At 35.7% G+C, this 19,026-nt stretch overlaps 1 protein-coding gene and 1 pseudogene across 2 annotated transcripts in view; both read left to right on the forward strand.

The window, feature by feature from the left end:
• The window catches only part of Lsamp (limbic system associated membrane protein), a 596,100-nt gene that overhangs the window by 289,527 nt on the left and 287,547 nt on the right, over window positions 1-19,026 (forward strand). The gene's annotated exons all lie outside the window — the stretch shown is intronic.
• Window positions 13,026-15,687, forward strand: LOC124992858 (la-related protein 4-like; annotated as a pseudogene).

Here is a 19,026-nt window from a genome sequence, read left to right on the forward strand (position 1 = left end):
ATGGGTGGGTTTAAAATAGTTTTTTTCCATCCGTGTCACTAATGTGGGTCTTGCCACCTTGTAGCCTCACAAATCAATATCCAAATTCAATGACAAACTTTTTGAGAAACATAACTCATTAAGCTTTAGTGCTGCTTAAGACAAGGACCTTGCTTGTGCGAGGCCATCAAGCACCAATATTGACTCTCTAGGACGTTTTTAAGGCTATTTATATCACAATAAAGGCGCTTTATTAGCCTCATCAATCAAGAGAGTGCAAATTTCACCCTGAAATCAGTCTGCCTGAGCCTGTGGAACATGGAAGGGTGAGAAATTATGGGATGCATTATCTTCAATCTCATTTGAAACTTCCTAAATGAAACAACGGACAAGCACAGTTTATTGCTTATAAAATAAATGAGGGAGGTCCCACTAATGCAATAATGAAAGTTTAGGCTTCTGGTTGTTTTTTCCCTACTTGACAGAGACTTGGTGGTCAGCCAGCAGAGTGACTCCTGGTTTCCATAGTTAAAGACACAATACATCTGTCATTTGACCAAGATGAATGTACTGGCCATGCTGTAGGGTTGTACCCAGCTTGTAGCAGAGGCCTGGACTGGTGGTTCCTGTCATCTGTGACTTGGCATACAATACTGTCTTTCTCTGGGTAAGGGAAATGTATTCCATGCTAGTTAACAGTTCAGTCTCCAAAATCAGACAAGATTAGTTTCAAATTCCACCTGACCGATTCCTCTCAGCTGGAAATTTTTCAACAGACCTACATCATAGCACTGTTTTGAAAAAGTAACATAGGCAATGCCTGCTGCCTAGTAAGCACTCAAGGAATCCTCTCTTAACATTACTAGTTTTGACAGATTTTCAGTTATAGTTGGGTAGCCATGAATGACTGGATTTGAGTCCCCCCTGCCATTTATGAACTTGTGTAATTAATTACTTTCTCTGAATTTTTGTTGCCTAACCTTCAAATAGTTAATATGAGAATGTCATTCCCCCACCAAAGCTGTTATGAAGACCAAATGGAACATCCATGTTGGTAATATGTTAGTGCTTTCTGTATGCCTTGAGATCTCAGACATCATGAACAGTACATCTATAGCATTTTGTACAATTATTGAGAGCCCAGCAAATTTTTAGAAAGAAGTATCAGTGAGTATGCCCAGAAAATTATTAATTTTGTAGACTTTATACATTTACTCAGCAAATAACGTATTGAGTACATTCTCTATTGTCTACTGGAAATGTGGTGAAGAGTAGACCAGCAAGATCTCTGCTAGTTCATCTTATGATGAAGACATAAAGATGCACCCGTATCATTACAAAGGGACCAAAACAGGGTGGCGCGAAGAGAGTGATTGGACAGGCAGAGGCTCCTCTGAAATGATGCAGTTTGAGCTAGGAAAGAGCAAACAATGCAAATAGCAAGACAGGGAATAGAGATGGGTAAACCCAGTAAGGCAAGAGAACTATAGTGCTTAGGGTTCTGAGGCAGAGATGAGCCTGATGAGGAGGGCCAGGGTGCGCTGAGCATGGCAGGTAAGGGATGGATGGGCAGAATATGAAGCCTGAGTGAGTTAGAGGCCAGATCATGTCAAGGTTTATAGACCAAGGTAAGATTTAGATTTTACTCCAAGCTTACTGTCAGTCATTGGAAGATTTTTAGAGTTGGTAGAATGGGGGTCTGATATTTACTTTTAAAAGATAATTCTGACTGCTGGAAAATAAAAACTGGTAGCAGTTTACACTGGGATAACAGAAATGTATACTAGGGCAGTGGAGTGAAATAAAGTGGATGGGCATAGAATGTATTCTGGTTGTAGGATGCGCTGATAAATCTCATAAAGGGAATTTTAAAACAGAAGAGTGAAGGTGGCTTGAAAATAGTTTATTTAAGAAAATTCTTTTTTTTTTTTTTTCTTTTAAAGCTGTATCGATTTCTCTCCTATTTGGCTTGGAACTGATCAACTCATTATTAGTCTCAGTCTTTCATTCTAGGTGATATCCTGGCTTGCTCAGATCATGTTCTGGCTCATTCCAAAGCCTAATCCTCCTACCCACCTTTTTCAAAAGCCTCTAAGAGACTGGAGCAATTTATAACAGAGAAAAAGATTTGGAAATGCCCCAACTGAGAAAGCTCACCTTGGATACCACATACTGAATTTTACCATGTGCTAGTTACTATGATTTCAGTATATTTAAATTATATCATTTGGTTCATTCAACAATGTTATTAAGTAAAATATGAACTTTGAGAAATTAGAATTTTGGCTACATTAATCAAAGTAAATCATGGGCCCTTGGAATAATGCCTATGCTTTCAAAAATATATGTTTGATTGGTAGGCATTATTTACTTAACTTAAATGTGGAACCTGACCTACTAAGTTTAAACCAACTACCCAAACTCCCATGGCCTGTGGGACTGAGCCCAAATTTGAATCCATCTTCTGTATGGTCTGCAGCTGATGGACAAGAAGGCAAATGCTGATCTTCCAAACCTCCATTCAGAGGCATCCTGTTACAAAATGCCCATGCCTCTTTCAAATATAGAGAAGAGTCTTGATTATGAAACAAAATTTTAGCTAAGTGTTCTGAGGAACAATTTGCCACAGAGATCTCATTCTGTTTTGTCAAGCTCTTTCCTATGGTACATTTAAAGCATCATAGAGGAATTAGGAGATGCTGTAGAGAAATAGAGAATACATTGATAAGAAGCATTGAAATATTGCTTAGGTGAAGATTATAGGGTAATTCAAGCAAATGTATTTTTGGATATATATGTACATATATACATATATCATACATGTAAATGTGTGTGTATGTGTATACATACACGTGTGTGTGTGTGTGTTTATGTGTGTGAAGGCCAACATAAACTATGAATTTGTCCACTTAATCTTACCAAAGCATTATTTACTAATTCAAAATTTAAAAATTATTCCACTTCAAGAAAAACAAATTGGTACACTATTATGAGAGATGTAGAGGAGAAAACTAAAGGGAGAAAGGAGAGAAAAAGAAGAAAAGGTACATTTACATAGAAACAAAATGTTAGGGAATACTATCCCTTCAACCCCTTGAAAATTTGGAGACTTTTCATGAGGATCACATTATATACTGGAAAATTATATTACTCTATTTGTGTTCAAGTCCTTATAGTCCCTACCTCTTTCATGAAGAAAAGATGAGCAACCTTGTCTTATTACAAATAATCCAACCAGTGTGCAGCTATGAGGTGAAGCAACCTGATCTTTGGCATTCTGTTCATCCTGATCCTTGCTTCCTAGTGGTACTGGAGAGACCTGTAACAGCTACTGAATGTCCTGAGGAAAATAATATGTGCTAGCAGGTTAAAGATGCTTGTTTTCAAAGCTTCCACAGCACATCAATACAGAACCATTTTGGACTGTTCCCTGCCCCGCACTGGGTAATGGGGAAGCCTCTTATTTCAAGTATATGAAGAACACAGTGGTCAGATTAGTTCCAAATGTAGGTTGACCCTTTTCTTTATGCCCTGTTTCACTTGATTCCCTATTAACCTTATTCCACATAGACTACTCATAGTCAAAAGAAGACAGCTTCAGACCTTTCATCTTCTGGGATTTAAATCCCTTGAGAAAGAGAAAATATCACTTTCTCAAAAAATCAGAAAATTTTATAACAATCTCATTCCTCTTCACTACTTCTGATTAGGTCACATGCTTGTCACTAAACCCATAACAGATGTACCACTTGGTATATATCTGGGCACCATCCCTGCATTCAGCAAGTGGGTATTTCCAACCCACAAAGTTTGAAAGTGGTGAAAGGGTGGATCTTTAAAGGGAAGTTACCTAAAGTAAGCTGATCCTGAATGACTAAAATGTTATACACATTCATTAGAGCAAGACTAAGTTAAAGAAACAGTAGAATTTTGGAGAGGCTAGAGAGGGACAGGACGAAAGGAGAGGAAGAAAAGTTTCCACATAAACATGACCTGTCTCTAGATAAATATTTAGAGTTTCTAAGTAAATGTATGGTTTTTTGGGGCTGGGGAGATAGCTCAGTCGGTAGAGTGCTTGCCTTGCAAGCACAAGGCTCTGGGTTCGATCCCCAGCACCGCAAAAAAAGAAAAAAAAAAATGTATGGTTTTCAAAATTTATATGTAAAAACTTGTAACTATTTATAAAAACCTGTACTTTCTATACCTCATTAAAATTAGATTAACAAAATGTTTAAAAAGAACAATAGAATATAAAAGTAAGATGAAGTTATTTTTATTCCCATCATTAGCATCAAAGAAACACCTCTATTCAAATTATATTTTCAACATATTCAGTAAAATAAAGAAAAATTGCAAGGGTCTCTTATTGAATTTCTGAGACCTTAGTTTTTAAATGGCAGCATCTGTATCCATGTGTTTGTACTGAATGTTTATAATTTTTTTCCAACCAAGTAATAGACAACAGAACTATACATGAAAGGAAAAGCCTTCCCATTACCTATATTCGTACATGTGTGTATAGTTGAGATTTAATTAATTTAAGCTTTCCATTATTAGACTTACAATCTTGACCTCTGTCTACTAAATCACCTACCAGCTAAGAGGACACTTGATCAGTCAAATAACCTTCCAAAGGATTCCAGGGAACAAGTCAGGGAGAAAAGTAATGAGGGACTGGAAGCAATGACAGATATATGAAGTAGAAGAAGGGAGAAAGTCAGCTAGGTAGGGCAGTCATGAAATGGGCTAGAAAGTGTAGTTTTCAGCACAATTACCCAGAACATTTATCTCCTCAAAATATTGTCCTTGAAACTACTGAGAATGCTCTCTGATATGCTTGGGAAAGCTTGTCATCTTTATGTTTAGACTGTGCAATAAAAGAATACTGGGCTGATGTTTCTGGAGTTGGCATCTAGAATGCAAGGAATATTTTAAGTAGGATTAATAACACAGTCCCTCTAATCACCCTCCAGACAAACACTAGAATCCAGGGTCCAGTTCATTTCTTAAGGCTTTACTTTCTACTGGGCAGACCTCCAGAAAGAGATGGCACATCCCAGCAGGATTGGAAGCATCCCCAAGGCCATTTAGACAGAACAAGCAGCATTTCCATGGAAACACTGTATATACTTATGTGCACACAGACCTACCTGGCATTCGTCCTTCCAGTGACCAAGCCAAATGATGTGATTTGTGCTGTGGCCGCTGGAAGCAAGGCTTGCTGCATTAACACCATAGCAAGATTATAGGGAAAGGGTTGTTGATTTCCTTTAGGCAAAGTGCTTTTCTACTGGGTCCTTGCCAAAGGTCACATTGATGGTGTTTGGAGACAAGCTGGGACATACCCTTCACATACTACTGTGTGTTTTGTGACCAGAGTTCCTTTTTGTAAATAAAATCTAGTATAGCAGAGACCTACTTACCTTGGGAGAGGGGGATGCTATTTACCCAAGGTAGAAAATTGGCAGTATATTATCAGAGGGTATTTTCTGAGCAAATATTTAATCAGAATCCCTCCTATTTGTCTTCTTCGGCCTGAGGATGTTCTATGAAGTGCAATGCAGAGCACTCTCATGTTCATGATTTACCCAGAGCTTTATCACACACTGTTATGTATGCAAAAGAAAGTTCAGTATTTCTAATTATATTGTGTAACTAGCCTATTATCTGACAGTTCTTTGTATTGTCAAACAAATTTTTATTAACACTCCCCATAACCAAATATCAAGGTCCCATGAATTCACATTTTGTTAAGTTTTTCAAGGAGTAACATGGACTATATACAGTTTTACACACTCCTTCTGTAGCATGTACATTTATAAAGCCACCAAATTCAGTCTATTTCTGATTTTATATTTTTCAGTACCCTGAGCATTTATTTTTGACAAATATCCAGCAATGTTGTCATAGTGCTGAAAGGTTTTTAGTTAACTCAGGTGACATATGAATGGCATTGAGCAAAAATATTAGTGACATGTTGTTTTAATGTTCTTTTTCTTTGCAGAGGTCACATGAAAGTGAGAATTAAAAATTTCCCTCTTTTTCTGCATTGTGTTGTTATTCTAATTCTTCATCTTTACTGAAAAAGCATGTTGTTTGTATCTTAGCTGTTTTCATAGCAAACAGTGGGAAAAATGCTTCATGCAATTAGAATGACAGGGAAGACCTTAAATATAGTGACAATGGTCACTTAACTGATATTGTTCTTTGTCATACTGAAGTGAAGTCCCACTATTTAATCAAAATGGGTAGTAGCACAGCTGTTCCCTAAATTTTGGGTATTATATCATGTGGTACATACTCCAATGCAATTATAGGAGCCACGGCTATCAGCATTTGTTTCAAGGGTGAATAATGTGAACAAATACAATTATTTTCTCACCCATGGACATGTGGGAATGTGTGCATTCACTAAGAAGAAAGGGGAAAAACTGATCTACCAATCCTCAGCAACATCATTCAGTAACAAAAAACTATGACTTTTGGAGTCAGGAACTCCTGTGTTTGAACCAGTAATTCCTTCTAACCAGCTCTATAAAATCGAAGTACTCTGAGTATCTTCTTTGTTTTCTTAGAAAAAATAAAGTGATGACTATATGGAGGATAGAACACAATACCTGTTCAATCACTGTAATTCTTCCTGAACTATACTATGATCTTGCTAGGGCAACAATTATATCTTTATCACTGGTATCCCCCAAATATAGGACATCTTCTGAGTTCAGTATAAATGTCAATTAATGAATGAGTAAATGTTAAAATTTGACACCTACAGCCAATCACACCAGAGATTCAAATTAAAAACTAAAACAAAGCCATGAAATTACTCCAAGGACCTGGATTCCCTTAACAGGCCCAGTTGTAGTCATGAAAATACAACTAAGTCTTGAGGAACCTAGTGAACAATTATTAGTGAAGATTTAAAAACATCTATTAGACTGATGTATGAAGCTGATATTTAAAAATAGTGGTTTTAGAGGAAATGTATGTTGCTTAAAATTAAATTAACTATCCTAATGAATAAAAAGCAGAAATATAGAAATGTTCCATTTTAAAACTGTATCTCCATTATGAAGAAAGAGGTTGTTTCTCTACTCTCTGCTTCATGAAGCAATGTCTGTACAATAAACATCCACAAATAGTGAAAAGAAAACACTTTCCCACTCAATTTTCAGTCTTTCTATAGACACTAACTCTTGCCATGAGGGATGGTATATTTTAAAGGAATTTTGTTTCTCAAAATTTATTTTTAAATGTATTTAGTACTCATGAATTTGCATATCTCCTGGAGATTAAAGTTTGCTGATCGTAATAATAATCACTTAAAGCTTATTCTAATTGTAATAATTTGAACATATATATATTGTTCTCCTTTATTTCTGCCTTCTTTTTATTTTATTTATTTTTTATTTGTTCTAATTGGTTATACATGACAATAGAATGCATTTTGACACATCACACATAAATGGAGTATAATTTCTCATTTTTCTGGTTGTACATGATGTAGAATCACATGGGTCATATAGTCATATATGTACATAGGGTATTGATGTCTGATTCATTCTACTATCCTTCCTATCCTCATACTCCAAATATATGAAAAAGAGTTCAACATCTCTAGCAATTAGAGAAATTCAAATCAAAACTGCTCTGAGATTTTATCTCACTCCAGTTAGAATAGCAATTATCAAGAACACAAGCAGCAATAAATATTGACAAGGATGTGGGGAACAAGGTACACTCATCCATTGCCAGTGGGACTGCAAATTGGTGCAGCCTCTATGGAAAGAAATATGGAGATTCCTCAGAATACTTGGAATGGAACCACCATTTGACCCAGCTATTCCACTCCTTCCTTTATCTATACCCAAAGGACTTAAAATCAGCATATTACAGTGACACAGCCACATCAATGTTTATGGCAGCTCGACTCACAATAGCTAAACTATGGAACCAACCTACATGTCTTCAACAGATGAATGGATAAAGAAAATGGGGCATATATATATATATATATATATATATATATATGTATGTATATATATATATACATACACACACACAACAGAATATATATATATATATACACACACAACAGAATATTACTCAGCCTTAAAGAAAAATGAAATTATAGCATTTGCTGATAAATGGTTGGAGTTAGAGCATATCATGCTAAATGAAATAATAATCCCAAAAACCTAAAAGTTGAATGTTTTCTCTGATATGCAGATGCTAATTCACAATAAAGAGGGGGGTGCTAGGGAAGAATGGCATTTTCCTTCCTTTTCTTCCACCTATTGGGCATGCTTTCAATTTACTCAAAATATCTTCTCTTCATTAAAGAAAGGATAATAGTTGAATCCTCCTCCCCACCTAAGGTGAAGTCCATCAATGCAAAAGAGACGGCAAGAGTATATCCACATCTCTTGACCAAGGTGAATACTTGACATTTGACATATATTTGCACATATTCACAAAAAAATTTCAAAATGATCAGATGAGCCACTGAATAATTCAGTATGTAAACCATACCTGTTTGATATTCAAATTAATAGAACTGTCATATAGTAAGTTTAGTAATAGAACTCTACATTTAACATTCTATTAGTAGATAATCCTTGGACAATTCTGAATATGCCTCCTATATCATTTTATTTTCCGTAAATAAATCAGATCAATTCAGATACCTGAGAATTTTGTAGAAATAAATAAGATTGAAACCAACAATTCTCATTCTAGTTAGATTTCTATTTCACAAAAAGCTTTAAATATTTCCAGAGCAAGAAAGATTTAGGAACCAGACAAATATCATGTACAAGTAGTAGAATTTATTGGCCTACTTTCCTCATCTCCCTAACTAGATACATAACCCCTCATGGGATCAAGCTCCTATTCACATCTGCAAGTACCCAGCATAATGCTCTGACTCTGACTTAGGCACTTAACACACATAAGGGAATGACATAACCCATGGTTCTATTTTCTCTTATCCATCAGATCTCTTTACAAGAGAAATTTTGTAGAAGGCTTGACATCCTCTGGGCTTTTTCCCCTGATAGAGCATTTGAGAGGGTTTGTCTTCCCTGGGATTTTGTTTCTTTGAACCCTCAAATCTCCCCACCTACATTGCATCAGCTATGGTGGGTCATGACTCATATTGATGTGGCTGAAATTCAGGTTGAGTTTGCACATTGCCTCGCAGAAAGTTTAGTCAGAATTTCAGATGTGTGAGCTGCATGTTTGAGCTTCCCAACTTGTGTCACGATTTTTCTTTTTCACATATACAAAAGTTTAGAAGCTTCAAATCAATGTATTCAAAGTCCAAAGTCTCATTTATCCCAAACTCTCAAAGAACAAACCTTTTCCCTCATCCTTGGGAACCGCAGAAGAATTCTGCCTACAAATGAATATAAAATGCTGCCACTTAAAAGTAAAGAAGACACAGAGTTCAGATTCTATTACCACATTTTCTCCATATCTGTACATTTCTTGGTGTGTGAAGAGATATTATTCACCCTGAAAGGACAAGTGCAGCCACTGGTCCTAATTCCTTAACCTTCACTGTCTTTTCCCTTCTGGTTACTAATTATAAATCATTTCTGGTTTTTGTTGTTGCCAAAACAAATACCATCAAGTACAGTCTGCCAAGTTTTTTTTTCTTTATTTATTTATTGGCCTAGTTTATAAAGCCCATCAAGAGTAGTGGATTGAAGGTGAGTTCAGAACAAAACTTCTGGGAACTAGTGTACACAATACTCTTACACTTCAATGCTTTTCCAACTGAAATAGGGCAGCAAATATAGGCAATCTTCAGAAAAACAATTCCTATTGAGTTTAGAGCAGTAAAGTTGAGGAAAGTCAAAGAAAAGTGTATTGGAAAACAGAAGACAGTGTGTGAAAGAGAATAAAGGAAGGAATTGAAACTCTTATCCAGGAAAAGATTGCGAGAAATGAATAAAGACAACAAAGAGAGACAGCATACTGAAGAAATAAGGGAAAATTGTGTGTGTGTGTGTGTGTGTGTGTGTGTTGGGGGTTGGGGGAAGCCTATGAATGATTATAGAAAGAGAAAGCAAACAAGATATCCCAAAAGATGTTCCCCATTGATTATTCTTGGGGAAAAAAAGAACAAAAGAGATGAATTCTTATTTTCTTCCTGTTAAAACTTTACTACATGACATTTCAGTGCTGACTTGAGACATGGAAAAGAGGTTGTCTCTGTTTTGTTTCCTATGATAGAAGCTATTCTCCACTTTCCAATGGCAGAGAGATAGTAGGGACTAGGAACCAGAGGTTCCTGGGAAATACAAGGTCCTGAAATGCAATAGGGAGGAATTTCTTTTCTAACTCTTCTTCCTTTAAAACTCAAAATTTGTACATCCTTCCAGACTCTGCTATAGAATTTACACTCTCTAAATCAGCAAAGGCAGCTTTTCTTTTTTCTGTGCAAGATTAGCAGGTAGAGTTTTCAAGTTAAAACTATAACCCTTGGCATGTGTAAAATGAGTACTTTTTCAAACCTCCAAGTCTTTGACCCAATTGTGTTTTCTTCCTTGACCATATCCTTGTCCACAGCAGTCTATGACTGCTATAAACAGTTTTATTTCTTTAACTGCATCTTACCCCCAACCCATTCTCCAGTTTACTGAAGAATATTTTCCCCACACTTTTACATTTTCCCTTTGCGTTTTAAAATCTCTATTGGCCAGAAACATGTTCCCAACTGTAATTTACTTTTATAAATGTGGTTGGTGGTAAAATCAGTCTCTAAAATGTTTTCAAAGTTATTTACATTTAATGAATTTTAAATGCTTAAATGCTAAGGATTTATTTTTAGATTTGGTTTTTCCCACATGATTTAATGCAAATAAACTTTGCAAGGTTTGAAACAAAGACCATACTCTGCATAATTTCCCAAGGATTATATCAGTCTAAAACAAAAATGTGATTGGATGGTATAATTCTGAAACACCTCACAAGGCCTCAGAGCACAAAGATAATTTTCAAGAGTGAAAAGCAACAATTTATTTGATTCTCTGAGGATATGAGATAGATAGATCTTCTATTCAAATTGAGCATGTTTCAATGGATAAAGGTTTACAACTTTTGAGGCTCTTCTTCCATCATAGCTATTCAGGTACTTCTCATTCTTGCATATCAGTGGACAATACTGAGAGATCCCACTGCATTTTCTAGATGAGATCATCATGCATCACATGTGTGAATAGAATTTCACCTGTGTTACTTTTATGCCTGAAGGTTAACCTTGTTAGGTGGTAATGCACTTCTTACTCCAAAACTGTATTCTTATGTTCCTTTAGTGAATAGATCTCTTTCTCCAGGTGTTATCTTGGTGGTATGGAAGGGATTGACTCCTTGTTCCAGTTTTGTATTCCCATAGTCCTTAGTATCATACTTTATATATCTGGAACTCAATGAATAAAGTGATCTCAGCATTTATGAGACTATTGCAAAATATCAAAGGCAAGGAATATAGAATATACTATGGTTGCAAAAATTTTCTAATATCTGCTGTATCTTAAAGGAGATAGTGATTTTATTTTTCCTTTTAGGTTTGGTTATATCAAAATCCAGTATCATGGGTATAGTTACTCATTTAAAATAAAGAAGTTATACTTAATTCACTTAAAACAAAAAGTTACTCTAAAACATCACATTTTTGTGAACTTATTTATTATTTTATTGAAACTTCTTTTTTTCCGTACTTGGGATCAAACCCAGGGCACATGCTTTACCACTGAGCTACATCCCTAACTCCTTAAATTTGTGTTTTCACTGATACATAAAAACATAAAAATTGAACATATTTATGTGGTACCATGTGATGCTTCAATGCAAGTTTATATTGTGTGATGTTTAAATCAGGTTAAACACATCTATTTCCTCAAACATTTATTATTTCTTTAAGATAAGAGCATTCAGACTGTTCTAGCTTTTTGAAAACACAGTACGTTATTGTTGTCTGTAGTTACTCCACTGTAAAATTGTATCACTTTTGATTTACAATCATTTTAATGAAAGAGGTAAAGGAGATAGTGTAGTAATTGAAGCAGATGGGTTTAAACTTGAGCTTCATGGCCAATTCATAATTGGTTTCATCCTCCTACTTCCTTCCCTCCCCATCATAGTGTTTCCCATGTAGGACAGCTTTATGTCATCAAAGTTGAAAACCTAGACTTCTCTTGCCATATGCAACATCAAAGGCATAAGATAAGTTCAGAATAAGTGCAGAGGATAAGCTATATCTCTGAGAAAAAAATTGCTTCAGCTGTATTGCTTCATACTGGTGTTTGGACCACTTTCTCAAAGCACCTATGAAGACAGATCACTGTCATCCAAATGAGAAGGGGGTCCCTCTACCTTTGGGTATAGTTATTCATAAGTGGGCAGATAAGACAAGATTAAATGTCAATAACTTACTGCTTTTTTCCTACTATTGATTTTGTGGTTTATGGATAAGAATGGTATCTCATCATTTTTTGATAATGTTTTTTAATTGAGCCATTTGGCTTTTATTGGTTAGAAAGCAACTTGGGAAAAGTTTGTCTTTTCTCTGAGTGCCTTCATTTTCTATCACCTTCTTATCCTTTATCACTGCACAGTTATTTGTGTTAAAGTTTTTCAAATCCACTAGGCATAACCTTCTCGGGGCAGGGAGCATCTCGTCCATGTGTCCCATGGGACAGTTACCTAGGATAACACCAGGAGATATGAGCATGAGTGGAGAGAGAATCCATGAGCCTCCTTTGGTGTAACTGGAAGTTGAGAGGTGTAGCATGCTGTAATAGAATAGCATGTTTTGAAATATGTGTTATCTTTGAGACATATCATGTATTCACTTGTCACTCATTCCCTCATTCCTTCAATAAATAACTGCACTTACACAACTTTCTGTCTTGGGAATACAAAAATTAATAAGATAAACATAGTCTTCAGTCTCATAGTGATTACTTGCAAATAATGGAAAAATAAAGACATAAAAATAATAATAATGGGCAGCGGCTGACGGTGGGGGAGGAGTCTGGTCCACTGCCGGGTGGAGGGGCAAGGCGAGTGGCCTTATCCTAGCGACTGGGGCTCAGGCCTGTGTGCCAGTTGGAGTCGCGACGGCAGGAACAATTGGGCTTAGTGGAGGAAGACATGTTGCTCTTCATGGAGCATTTATGGGGTTAAGTGGCATGGAATTTCTGTTTCTGATAGTAAATAGCAGGTAACATCTAAAGGAACTGGTTTAAATCCTAATGGCAAAGAATTCCTCCTGGAACTCCTGATGCCACTCCTGTAACTCACAGAACTGAAAGCTCTTGGCATGAAACAGCAGCCACATCAGGGTCTCATCCTGAAGGAAATGCTGAGTTTTCAGAAGATATGTGTAAGGAATATGAAGTAATGTATTCTCCATCTTGTGAAACCACAAGAAACACTACAGGCACTGAAGAATCAACTGATGGAATTATATTAGGACCTGAAGAGCTGAGTTATCAAATATATGATGTTTCTGGAGAAAGCAGTTCAGCAATTTCTAGAGAAGACCTAAAAGAATGTCTAAAGAAACAATTAGACACATAATGGGGGGTGGGAAGGGTTAGTGTTGGGGTTGGAGTTGGGTTTAGGGAGGGGGGCAGGAATGGAGGAAGGAAGGACTGTATAGATGGAGGGGAAGGGTGGGAGGGGAGGGGGGGAAGGGAAAAAATGGCAGAATGAATCAAACAACATTACCCTATGTAAATTTATGATTACACAAATGGTATGCCTTTATGCCATGTACAGACAGAGAAACAACATGTCTCCCATTTGTTTACAATAAAAAAAAAATTAAAAAAAATTAAAAAAAAAAAGAAACAATTAGAATTCTATTTTTCACGAGAAAACTTGTCAAAGGATCATTATTTGATATCTCAGATGGATAGTGATCAGTTCATCCCAATTTGGACAATTGCCAACATGGAAGAAATAAAAAGTTGACCACAGATCCTGATCTAATTCTTGAAGTGTTGAGATCTTCTCCTATGATAGAAGTTGATGAGAAGGGTGAGAAGGTGAGACCATGTCATAAGTGTTGTATTGTGATTCTCAGAGAGATTCCTGAAACAATACCAGTAGAGGAAGTGAAAGCTTTGTTTAAAAGTGAAAACTTAAAAGTGAAAACTTTTAAGTGATAAGCTGTGAGTTTGCACACAATAGCAACTGGTATATCACTTTTCAGTCAGACACAGATGCACAACAGGCTTTTAAATACTTAAGAAGTTAAAACATTTCAGGGCAAGCCAATCATGGCAAGGATAAAAGCCATCAACACTTTTTTTGCTAAGAATGGTTATCGATTAACGGATTCTAGTATGTATAGTCAGCCCATTCAAACTCTAGCACAGTATGCCTCACCAGTCATTATGCAGCCTGTATATAATCCTCACCAACAGTACTCAGTCTGTAGTATTGTACCTCAGTCTTGGTTTCCAAGTCCTGCACCCTACTTTGAAATGCCACTGGCTCCCTTTCCCAATGGTAGTTTTGTGAATGACTTTAATTCACCAGGATCTTATAAAACAAATGCTGCTGCTATGAATATTGGTCAATCATTCCAAAAAAATCATGTGAAGCCTCATTTTAGGTCATCCAGTGGTTCAGAACATTCAACAGAGGGTTCTGTGTCACTGGGGGATGGACCATTGAACATATCTAGTTCAAGGAACTTTCCACCCAAACGGCATAACCCTATGGTAACAGGGCATCAGGAGCAAACTCAACTTCCCAAGGAGACTCCTGTTTTACAAGTGGAACAAAATGGGGACTATGGTAGCGGGAGGAGAACTGTTTTCAGAGGTCAAAGATGATGAGAAGATGACAGAGTCCCCAAACCCCATCCTTTAACAGCTGAAACAAAGGCTCCAACACCAAAGTTTGACTTACTAGCTTCAAACTTTCCTCCACTACCTGGCAGATCATCAAGAATGCCAGGTGAACTGATTTTGGAGAACAGAATGTCTGATGTTGTTCAAGGTGTCTACAAAGAAAAGGATAATGAAGACTTGAGAGTTAGTTGCCCAGTGCCTGCAGAGACTGCAAACAGACTGCACTTCTGCCCAGCAACTCGATATGAGTACCAGTCCTCCATACATAGCTGAGCTTCCTGCATTAAGCACAACTCAGCAAGAAAAGGATCTGATAGAGGAATCCACTGTTCAGAAGGATATTCTCAATCCAATGACTATACCAGTTTCTTCCCCAAGCACTGCAAAGACATCACAGGCAAATACTGCTTCACCAAATAATAATAACATAAATGCATCTGGAGCTGTGACCCCACAGAAACCTCCAAAGTTAAGTTATGCTGAAGTGTGGCAGAAGCCCTCTAAAGAGCCAGTTCCAGTTCTTGTGTAGCACTATGGGTACTTCGCTCCAATGTTGTGTCTCCCACCAAAAATGAAGAGACTGGAGTTCCTGAGAAGTCCATTGAAAAATCACACGAGAAGCCAGAAGCAAGGGCTAATAAAGATTATTCTGGCTTCCGAGGCAATACCATTCCCAGGGGAGCAGCTGGAAAAATCAGGGAACAGAGACGCCAGTTTAGTCATAGGGCTATAACTCAGGGAGTGACTCGACGAAATGGCAAAGAGCAATATGTGCCACCCAGATCACCAAAGTAAAATCAAAAACTATTCAAAAATGTTCTCTCTTCCCATTAAACTTGAGCCATGGCTATATTGAACTGTTTTGGAGGGGAGTGGGTAGCCAGGAAAGAAACAAAGTATGTCCTTAAATCATTATGGATTTTGGAGTTGTGAGGAGTAGAACCCCAAAATTCATCTCTAAAGTGATTTTAAAATGCTGGAGGATTCCAATCAGTATGAATACATATATATATGCATATATATATAAAATATAATTTTTCTATTTTTGTTTCCAATTTTAATTTACAAAGATTTTTCTGCCTGGAATCAATTTTGAGGGTTCAGATTTAGCTTGAGAAATTTTAAAAAACAAAACAAAACAACAACAACAACAAAAAAAAAAAACAGTATACATCCTTCAGTATAGGAGATGAGGGAGTAAGAGAAAATATTTTTTGAAGAAGCATTTGTGTAAAAATAGAAATTACTTTTTTTAATCTATTTAAAGTTTGACTTGGAGAATGTCATCTCTGATTATATGGCCTTGTGTTGCAAAGCAGACCAGTGACTAGGGTGTCTGTGGGTGTGAGTGTGTGCAAGAGTGATTTAAGCGAAATCTGTTGTCATGTTAGTAAATAATTTGAAAACTGAATGTAATACTTGTAGATTTTTATTCTAGTTTGAAATTTAGTCTTGTCTTTTCAACTTTATTAATATTTCATTCAACAGGCTGTTAAACTCTGATTGTATTTGGAGATGTGACTACCAATCACTTTGATACTCAAGGAAAGAATGGGGGCTATTCACAAAATTTCATCTGGGACCTGAAGTGATAGGTCAAGTGGATTTCAGAGGTTTAAACTACTCTGTGATCCATCATCCCACCCCTTTAAGATGGGAAACAAAACTTTTTTGCTACTTCATTTGTTACTCTTTGTTTTTGACTACCTACCCCCAAAAGCAAAATAACCAACCACCTACTGAATTGTATATTTCTGTCTGCTTTAATTAGTCCAGTCAAATCATATTTGGAAATTTGGAAATTTATTGTTGAATTATTTTATTCTTCTGTTCACATACTCAGAATTTTAGGTCCCAGAAAGGTAGAACAGACTGATCATCCAGTAATATATTTGTTTATTATTAAAAATGGAACAAGGTAAATGACTTTTTTTAAGTGTAAAATAGTATAGAAGTAAAGAGAACATTTTTATAAAGGTTTAATTTGGGGGGAACTTTCTGTTTACAGTATATTTATCACCTTGCTTCCTTCCTCTTCTCAAAAAAAAAAAAAAAAAACTACACACACACACACACACACATACACACACACACACACAGAGTTTGGAATTTACTGAAACAGCAAGAGATTTTTATGATATGGTGATAAAGATGGTTGAATAAAATTAATGCAGAATTTCTCAGTGAATAAAGTTGTAGCTGTCATTAAATAGGCAAGTTTATATGCTGGTTTTTAGAAAATGGCTAAAATATTAAAAACCATGTTGCATTAATCTGTTTTAAGTCATACCATGTTCAGAGTTCTATGTAGGGTGGGGTTTTATTTTTCTTCTTAGGGATAGTTTGTAACAGGAAGAACTGTTCCTTATGTTAGTTACATATGTACAAATTGAAACCGTAAACTGTGAACACTGGAAAGCACCATTGTGACATAGAATAAACATCTTAGTAATATATTAAAATGAATGTAAATGGAAGTTAAAATTATATTACTGTGAAACTCATCTTCCAACTCTAAGCTTTGGAGATTTGTATTAGTAGGTAACTGTTAAGAGCTTTGAAAACACTTTACATTTCTGTACAAGCCAGAATTATTATTTCTTTGTAACTTATTATTCAGCTTCACAGTTGTTTTTGATTTGGTGAATTGATGACATGGTATAATATATTTATGCAGTTTGAAACTTTTCATTTCTACACACTTTTTAAAAATCAACTTCTAAAAGAAACATACAATAAAACTACCTATATTGAAATTTGGGGGAAGTTAAGTCCTTTAAAAATTAAAAAAAAAAAAAAAAGGATTACTAATCATTGGCTTACATCTATGATAAAAGTGCTTATTTTGGTGTACTTAGATAATTCTGCAGTTAGTGGAAATGAAGCATTTAAAGTGTTAACTCCTTGTGAGTACATTGGACTTAAAAGAATAAACATTTTGTAAAAATAATAATAATAATGATAATTGATATCAAAATGTGATAAGTACTCTATGGTAATATAAAAAGAGTGACTGGGAATCCACTTAAGAAGCCAAGAAAGATATTCTTGATAAGGTGACATTTAAACTGAGATCTAGAATAAAAGGGAAGCTACTGTGAAAAAATCGAGTGTTCTTGAGGAAATAAATGAAAATCACCTGTTTAAACATATTTTGATGTGTATCTTTTATTTGTGGGTGTGTTTCTGTGTGTGTGTATATATATAAATGGGTTTTACTAAACAGTGTATTTGTCTTTTGATTTGGCAGTATTTGTGAATATTTTACTAACTCACTAATTTTATTTCTACAACCCACATTTTAATGATGGAATAGAATTCCATTGAAAGAAAATACTATTTTTATCAGCTTCCCATTTATGTTCCCACATTTATCTTGTTTCCAATATTTTGATACCTGTATTTTTATATTTATGTAGCAATGGCCTCTGGAATATAACCTCTGATAATGTGCTTATCTGAAATAACGAATAGTGCAATCTCTGGAGCCACTCCTGAGTTTTAATCTGTCTCTATCATTTGCTAGCTATGTGTTCACAGACAAAGTGCTTAACCTATCTGTACTTCAGTTTTGTCACCTCTAATTGGGCATAATAATAGTACCAACAGAGTACCCATCCTTCCAACAAAGTTGTTGGAAGGATGTTTCATCAAATTGATACTTGTATTGCATAAAAAAGAATGCTTGCTGCTATCTGAGCATCTCAATAAATGTGTGCTACAATTCTTAGGTTCTGGATAACTTGGTAGAGAATGAAATATTCTTTACTAACTAAATGTTGCCAGTCATTCTAATAATTGTGGAGAAGTTTGTTATTCCTTTTTTAAAATGTATAAGAAAGATTTTAGGTAATGTTAAAGTTGAGCAAATTAAAAAGAAGCCTATTCTACCCTAGAAACTGGCTCACAAATAAACACATTTCCATGACCTGTGAGGTTCACAGTTGTGCTTTTTTGCAAGGTTAGAAAACTTGCAAACTTGTTTCTGGGCCCAATAGTGAAACGTTGATAATGTACTTATCTTTGGTTCACTGGGATCTCAAAGCAGCTTTTAGCTTTAGATTTTATAGTAAGCAACAATTTGGGGGTGAAAAGGTGTGCAGAAAAGCCAGCAAGTTCAAGTAATGAGAAAAGTGCACACAAATAAAACGTGATTGGGATAAACAAATGAAAA

The sequence above is a fragment of the Sciurus carolinensis genome, chromosome 9 (genome assembly GCF_902686445.1).
Source record: "Sciurus carolinensis chromosome 9, mSciCar1.2, whole genome shotgun sequence".
Taxonomy (NCBI): domain Eukaryota; kingdom Metazoa; phylum Chordata; class Mammalia; order Rodentia; family Sciuridae; genus Sciurus; species Sciurus carolinensis.